The following is an 8,847-nucleotide window of genomic DNA, read 5'->3' as shown; positions in this document are numbered from 1 at the left end:
GAGACGCTAATGGAAAAAACTGACATGCTGATCAAACTCTGATGAAAGTGACCGAAAACAGTGATGTACAGTAACGCAGACCATTGTTTGCATACAAGAAGAAATGGCACCGCAGGAACAGAAAACAGGTGCAGTTAATAGGCTAATAATCTCCTAATTTTTCACCTGGAAACAGGGGGTGTTGTCTATCTGTCTAACTATAGTCTTTACAGAAGTTTCTCACGTCTCTTCTCCTCCCCCATGCTGGCTGAATTTGAGCTTTGCAGCTGTCACAAGATGTTTTCGGGTCTAAATATAATCATGGTTTGTGTGTGAGAATGTCACTTCACAACCACAGGCGCTCAGGCAAGGCCACCTGTTGCCATTTCTAAACCTCCCATTCTCCAGAGTTTTCGGAACACGTTTCTATCAATATAATGTACTGAATTTGATGGGATTTTATTTACCTTAAGAAAGCTTTCTTGCAAAGAAGACAGGCAGAGAGAAGCGACGTGTAAGAGAACAAGGTAATTGTTCGTCTGTTGTGTGCATGCCCACGTGTCAATAGGAATTAAATTAATGAGCTTTTCTCTGGGATCTTTAATACAAATGCTATTTGAATTCACGGCATGTAATCCCTTGTGATTATTAGATACTTACTACTCAGCTTATATTTAAAACCTTCTAGAAATAATCCTTGTTGCCGAATGTACATGTGATTGGCTAGTATCCACTGGTAAATTTAGAAAAATTCAGTTACCTAAGATGAGTTACCCAGGCTGTTCACAGTGAACTGTATTATTCAGTTTGTGTTTTTTCATCATGTATCATGGAGAGCACAAGGCCATTCCTTTTACTACTGGAGCCTTCTTCGTCAGTTACTCACATCTGAAATAAAATATATTATAGTTCCCCCCAAGTTTTTATCTATCTCCAGCAGGTCTATAGAGAATAAATGGAGTTATGGTATACATGCTCAACCTCTGCTACATGTTCTCGGGATCGGTGGATTCCCAGCGATTTAAACTTTTATTTAAATGGTCACTGCTGTTAGCTGTAGATGCTTAACAAATTCAGTACTATGGCTGGGTTAAAAGATGCTTCGACCCTTAAGGGTCTCTAGCTCATTCTATCATCAAGATTTACACCTGTCTACAACATTGTCTACTGTTGACCCAAATTGTACCTACTCATATTCTACATACTGTGAAGATCTGGTTGCTCTAAAATATTCAGAAACACAGAATTTGCAGAATTTCTGTGATAATCCAATTTGTCAGCATCCATACACTGAAACTCAGACTTGTGATGGTATCCTTAGACTGGGTTTTCGTAGGGAATTTTATTTGACATATTAATCAATTTTTTTGTCAAGTACATGAAAAGCAAGTGTTTTAAGCTGAAATGTACAATGTATTTTTTATGGTTCAATAGGTTTTTATTAGTGTTGAGCAAGCATGCTCGCTACTGCTCGGTGCTCGCCCGAGCATCTCACTGCTCGACATGCTCGTAGCTCGCCGAGTATTTTTGGGGTTGCTCGGCAGGAGATCGGGTCCCCTCCCTGCATGTTTGGCGCTTTTACAGAGCCAATGAACATGCAGGGATTGCCTGCCATGCACTGTAATGCCATATACATGTTGGTTGTGGACATTACAGTGATTGGCTGGCCGCACAGCGTCATCAGGTCTATATCAGACCTGGCGCCACCATGCTCATCACAGTCACTCTGGAATCAGACCGTGTAGGGAGAGGTGCTGCTGAGCTAGAGATTTGCTTGTTTCTAGTTAGTGTAGGTGTGCCAAACTATATTAGAGACACATATCCATCTCAACAAACAGTCCTTCTGAGAACTAATCCATCTGCAGAGATATCAGGCAGGCAGTGTATATAGGCAGGCAGTGTATATAGGCAGGAGGGTATATAGCAGACTGCAGTGCACATAGCACAAGAGGCTCCATTCCAGTTTTGTCTGCTGCTGCTGTTAGATATTTCTAGAAATAGGCCCAGGTCTCAGGGGCCAGGAATAGGTTTTTTTTGGATCTTAATCCTCATTATTTGCTTAAAAAGCAATCCAGAGAATGCCGTTTTTTCTGCACCATTTGCTTGTTGGCACTGCAGCATACAGCCAGGTCCTTTCCATATTACAGGGCTAAAAGTCCAGCTATTTAAAAGTGTGGTTTGTCTGTCACACGGATCACATATAATGCGCTGAAAATACTGCCATTTCTGGCCTCCATTAAAAATTTGTTTCAGTGTGTCAGTGAAGCTATTGACACTAGTTTGCTGCTCAAAATAGTTTCTTACAGGCCAGGTATTTAAAACTGTGTTTTCTTCCGTCACACGGATCACATATAGGTTTTCAGAAAATACTGCCATTTCTGGCCTCCATTAAAAATTTGTTTCAGTGTGTCAGTGAAGCTATTGACACCAGTTTGCTGTTCAAAATAGTTACCTACAGGCCAGGTAATTAAAACTGTGGTTTGTCCATCACACGGATCACATATAAGTTCGCTCCAAATTCAGTCATTTGTAGTGAGCGTGGAAGTCTTGCCTGTTAGCAGTCTGGCACGCATGGCTGAGTTTGTTACTTCCTTTTCTATGACCCTTGCGTTCTCAAAATTTTGGGTAACAGTTATTACTGGTTGGTGACACTTCTAGACCCACGCTACAAGGAGAACTTTATATCTCTTATTCCTGAGGCGGACAGGTCTACAAAAATGGGGCAGTACCAGAAGGCACTTGTTGCGGAACTACTAAAAAACTTCCCATCTGAAAACGCTGGCGGCAGAGGTCACAGTTTGTTGGACAACCAAGGACTACAGGCAAGAGAGACACCACTCCAATCCAGCGGAGGCAGGGGAACACTGTCAAAGTTCTGGGAGAATTTTCTCAGCCCCTCCCATCGCACAAGTCCTGAGGCGCGGGGTACTCTCACAAGGAGTGCAAAGTTTGGGAAGATGGTGAGGGAGTACCTTGCCGACCGTACCAATGTCCTCTGTGATTCCTCTGTGCCTTATAATTAATTGGGTATCCAAGCTGGATACGTGGAATGAACTGGCTCTCTATGCCTTGGAGGTCCTGGCCTGCCCTGCCGCTAGCGTTTTATCAGAGCGGGTTTTTAGTGCTGCTGGTGGAATTATAACTGATAAGCGCATCCGCCTGTCAGCTGAAAATGCTGACAGGCTGACTCTTATAAAAATAAACAAGGGCTGGATTGTGCCAGACTTTTCAACACCACCGAATGATAGCAGCGTAGCATAAACTCAAATCCAGTGTCTTTTTTTGGGAGGTGCACCTTTTCACACCCACACATGGGTGTATGCTTCCTGATTTTGGCTATTTGCTCTTGTCCTCCTCCGTCTCTTCATCCTCATCCTCCACCACCATATCACCAGGGTGACCATGGTGATGCAACACCCACATAATTTTTTTAAAGGGTGTTTATGATGCCTGTAAAAAATGTTTTTTTATACAGTATGTTCATGTATACCCCCCACTTAGTGCATGGGCATTACAAGTATAGGAGACCCGCTCCTTTCTAATGGGAACATTTTTTTATGAGGCCTTCTACGTCTCTTCCAAGGGGCATTGGAGTGCCTCCAAATTTTTGGCAGCCATTGCTTCACTGCATAGGCAAACAGTATGGGAGACCCTCTCCTTTCTAATGGGAATTTGTCGTTACATTGGCCCTGCTCTATGTGTCTTTAAATTGTTAGTGGGGTTTTTCCCAAATTTTGGCAGCCCTTGCAGTCACAGCATGAGCATTACCATTATAGGAGACCCGCTCCTTTATAATGGGAACATTTTTTTTTTACTTAGACCCTCCTCTATGTCTCTTCAAAGGGGTATTGGGTTGCGTCTGAATTTTTGGCAGCCATTGCCGTCACTGCATAGGCAATAACAGTATAGGAGACACACTCGTTAATAATGGGAACAACAAAGCATAGCCGGCTGATGGCTCTCTAACAATAGCGAGGGCCGACTGCTGGCCTTTTAAGAATAGTAAGGGCCGCCTGATGGCCCTATAAAAATAGGCTTTGTGACATTCAGAGTCCCTCCATCATAAAGAAAACAGGATGTGTCTGATGATGTCACACATCACATGGCCAGATAAGGTTGTAAAATGTTAAAATGACATTTCCTGGTGAATGCATTTGTCTTAAAAAATGACTTAAAAAAAAAAAGTAGGATCTTTGTTTAGTATAAAAAACAGCGTCACCAATTTAACCTCAATGTAATCACATTGTTCAGCTCATGCACCTCCTCCTCCATCTCCAAAATGATCACATCAGTCACAAGCTGACAGCACTGCAGCACTGCCTTAGCCAAGCGGCAACAGGCTGTGCTGAAGATAACATGCTTAATGCTTAGGTGTCAAACCACCCAGCGCTGCAGAGTTGTTAAAAGCTGTAACACAGCAGCCTGATCTGTGGCTCTCACCGCTGAACATACAGCCAGGCATGGTCGTGTGTGACAATGGGCGGAACCAGGTGATGGAGAAATGACAGCCGGAGTAGATACTGTTTCCCTTTCACCGAGCTAAAGAATGGAGCTGTGGTGAAATACAACTCCCACTGAGAAGCTGTTTCAGATTGAAAAACATTGGGCCCACCAGAGGATTTGATTCTGAGAGCTCACCTTTCTTCCCTGCTCAAGAGTCCCATAGCAGCTGCAAAGTTAGTGCTCTCATGAAGTCTCCTGATGTAGAAGCCAGGGCGCACCAGAGGATTCTCTGGTGGGACCAAACAAACCTGCCGAGGAGCAGTCCTGGCTAAGAAAAGTGTGTGGGAAGGTTCCAAGACAATCTATAGCTGCTTTTTTACTGAGGTGGAAACCCACGCAAACACGGGGAGAACATACAAAATCCTTGCAGATATTGTCCTTGCTGGGATTTGAACTCAGGACCCCAGCGCTGCAAGCAGGGGCGTACATAGGAATCATGGGGCCCCATAGCAGAAGTTCTAATTGGGCCCCCCCCCCCAAAAAAAATGTAAAAATGTAAATAATTGTCGGGGTCACAGAAGAGCAGATCTCACAACTTTCCAGCCTTTACATAGTAATTTTCCTCCTGCTGAAGTCCTAGATCCCTTTTTCATTGCCCCATAAAGTGTGATACCAACAAAAGTGTCCCCCAAACACGGTATGATTCCCCCATGGTGAATTCCTCCACATGCGCAGTATAATGTCCCTACTGTACCTCACCTCAACTCCCAGGGTAAAGTATGATGACACCAACACAGTATGATCTCCCAACTGCCCCACACTCCATAGAGTACAAGACACTCCCCCGTGGTCCTCCACACAGTACAAGACACTCCCCCGTGGTCCTCCACACAGTACAATGCACTCCCCCGTGGTCCTCCACACAGTACAATGCACTCCCCCGTGGTCCTCCACACCGTACAATGCACTCCCCCGTGGTCCTCCACACCGTACAATGCACTCCCCCGTGGTCCTCCACACAGTACAATGCACTCCCCCGTGGTCCTCCACACAGTACAATGCACTCCCCCGTGGTCCTCCACACAGTACAATGCACTCCCCCGTGGTCCTCCACACAGTACAATGCACTCCGCCGTGGTCCTCCACACAGTAGAAGACACTCCGCCGTGGTCCTCCACACAGTAGAAGATACTCCGCCATGGTCCTCCACACAGTATAATGCATGCCCCCATCGTCCTGTACGCAGTATAATGCAGCCCCCCATAGGGTAAAATGCAGCCCCAGTCCTCCAGTATTATCAGTACACACTGATTTAAAAATAAATCCATACTTACCGCTCCTCGTTCCCTGCTGCTTCAGTCTCTGTCATCACCTCAGCAGCTGCCAGCTCCACTGTCTAACACAGCGTGGCGCGTCATCATGCTGCTGCGTCAGACGCAGAGGAGAAATGATGGGAGAGGGAGTGTCACATGGTGCTCCCTCCTCCAGGTTTTCATGGGCCCCGGGCGAAAGAGTCTCAGTGGCCCCTTTAACACATCCAACAATTCATGATGCACAGATACCGCAGAGAAATTATAGATACAGTACAATGCCAAAAATTTCACTGACTTCTTACATGTCATGAGTGATATCTATTGTAAATTCTACAATAGCTCAGAAACCGGTGAATCCTCACAGCGCACAGTGCAGACCGGTCAGTATAGTCCTCCATACAGTGTTATGGCCCCACATAGTCCTCCATACAGTATTATGGACCCCACATAGTCCTCCATACAGTATAATGGCCCCACATAGTCCTCCATACAATATAATGGGCCCCACATAGTCCTCCATACAGTATAATGGGCCCCACATAGTCCTCCATACAGTATAATGGGCCCACATAGTCCTCCATACAGTATAATGGGCCCACATAGTCCTCCATACAGTATAATGGGCCCCACATAGTCCTCCATACAGTATAATGGGCCCCACATAGTCCTCCATACAGTATAATGGGCCCCACATAGTCCTCCATACAGTATAATGGGCCCCACGTAGTCCTCCATACAGTATAACGGGCCCCACGTAGTCCTCCATACAGTATAACGGGCCCCACATAGTCCTCCATACAGTATAACGGGCCCCACATAGTCCTCCATACAGTATAATGGGCTCCACATAGTCCTCCATACAGTATAATGGGCCCCACATAGTCCTCCATACAGTATTATGGGCTCCACATAGTCCTCCATACAGTATTATGGGCACCACATAGTCCTCCATACAGTATTAAGGGCACCACATAGTCCTCCATACAGTATTATGGGCACCACATAGTCCTCCATACAGTATTATGGGCACCACATAGTCCTCCATACAGTATTATGGGCACCACATAGTCCTCCATACAGTATTATGGGCACCACATAGTCCTCCATACAGTATAATGACCCCACATAGTCCTCCATACAGAATAATGGCCCCAAATAGTCCTCCATACAGTATAATGGCCCCACATAGTCCTCCATACAATATTATGGGTACCACATAGTCCTCCATACAGTATTATGAGCCCCATATAATGTTCCATACAAAATACTGGATCCCATATAATGCACCTTAGAGAATACTGCCTGGTCCCCATGTAATGCCATACGCAGGCTGAACGCCATGTAATGCCTCATGCCTCCTGGGCCCCACACAGAGCACCCACAAGCCCGCAGCATCCCCCCCAGAGCACCCACAAGCCCGCAGCATCCCCCATAGAGCACCCACAAGCATCCCCCCCCAGGGCCCCACAAGCCCGCAGCATCTCCCCAGGGCCCCACAAGCCCACAGCATCCCCCCCAGGGCCCCACAAGCCCGCAGCATCCCCCCCCAGGGCCCCACAAGCCCGCAGCATCCCCCCCCAGGGCCCCACAAGCTCACAGCAGCCCCCCCTCAAAGCCCCCACAATCCTCCTTAGGGCCCCCACAAGCCAGCAGCATCCCCCCCAGAGCCCTATTTACTCCCCTCACCCACCCTCCACATTTTGTGCAGGACTCCCCCCTCCCCCCTCCACATTGTGTGCAGCCAGGGGCCCCCACCTCCACCCACCCTCCACATTGTGTGCAGCCAGGGGCCCCCACCTCCACCTACCCTCCACATTGTGTGCAGACAGGGGCCCCCACCTCCACCCACCCTCCACATTGTGTGCAGACAGGGGCCCCCCACCTCCACATTGTGTGCAGCCAGGGGCAGGGGCCTCCACCTCCACCCTCAGGAGTCAGCAAAGTGCAGCGCCAGCACAGTGAGGGGACACATTAAAAAAAAAAATACACACTGCCGGCCCTGCTCACCGTCTCTCTCTCTCCGTCCTCACAGAATGGATGTGCACACCCTCATGTGCTGAGTTCCTGCTTCCGGCCCGGGCCCTGCACACTGCTGCTCTCTGGCTGGAAAGCTACGTCAGCCAGGAGGCGTGACGTTCTTATGCAAATCCAGCCAGAGCATTCAGCCAGCAGCAGACCAGGAACCAGAAAGGAAGAAGATTAGAGGAAGGTATATGGCGGCCGGCGGGTGTCACTTACATTTAATTAAAGGCATACAGCACTGTCAGCACAGCACAGCTGCCGGACCGCAGCGGCCGTCGCAGGCCCCCTCACCCGCCGGGCCCCATAGCGGTCGCGTGGTCTGCCGCCATTGGCGGCACGCTCAAACTGATGTCAATAAGTTGAACTGAATTCATATGACATGGACATCACTCAAATTAATGACAGCACCGCGAGTCACTGAGGAGTGCAAGCAGGGCTGGCTCCAGGTTTTTGTGGGCCCTGGGCGAAAGAGTCTCAGTGGGCCCCTTTAACACATACCACGATTCATGATGAACAAATACCGCAGAGAAATATATACACTGCTCAAAAAAATAAAGGGAACACTTAAACAACAGAATATAACTCCAAGTAAATCAAACTTCTGTAAAATCAAACTGTCCACTTAGGAAGCAACACTGATTGACAATCAATTTCACATGCTATTGTGCAAATGGAATAGACAATAGATGGAAATTATTGGCAATTATCAAGACACCCTCAATAAAGGAGTGGTTCTGCAGGTGGGGACCACAGACCACATCTCAGTACCAATGCTTTCTGGCTGATGTTTTGGTCACTTTTGAATGTTGGTTGTGCTTTCACACTCATGGTAGCATGAGACGGACTCTACAACCCACATAAGTTGCTCAGGTAGTGCAGCTCATCCAGGATGGCACATCAGTGCGAGCTGTGGCAAGAAGGTTTGCTGTGTCAGTCCGGATGTCACGCTGTCTCAGCTTACAGGAGGTCAGGGGCCTGAGCTGACCCTAAACGGGGGCCCTGACTAATCCCTCAACCTGGAGGTACTGTTAATGGTACAGAGGTCCAGGCCGACAGCGTAACCCTAAACTCCTGAATATCCCTGAACCTC

At 47.5% G+C, this 8,847-nt stretch overlaps 1 protein-coding gene across 1 annotated transcript in view; it reads left to right on the top strand.

The window, feature by feature from the left end:
- The first annotated feature begins 297 nt into the window (after positions 1-297).
- Positions 298-8,847, top strand: part of CACNA1S (calcium voltage-gated channel subunit alpha1 S) — a 1,485,309-nt gene continuing 1,476,759 nt past the window's right edge. The window contains exon 1 of the mRNA XM_073685020.1: positions 298-506. The gene's annotated coding sequence lies outside the window, so the exon portion shown is untranslated. The remainder of the gene's footprint in view (positions 507-8,847) is intronic.

This window comes from Phyllobates terribilis, unplaced genomic scaffold (genome assembly GCF_046119375.1).
Source record: "Phyllobates terribilis strain yellow unplaced genomic scaffold, ASM4611937v1 Scaffold_1__5_contigs__length_1240528914, whole genome shotgun sequence".
In the NCBI taxonomy this organism is placed as follows: domain Eukaryota; kingdom Metazoa; phylum Chordata; class Amphibia; order Anura; family Dendrobatidae; genus Phyllobates; species Phyllobates terribilis.
This window is presented reverse-complemented; position numbering and strand designations above follow the sequence as displayed.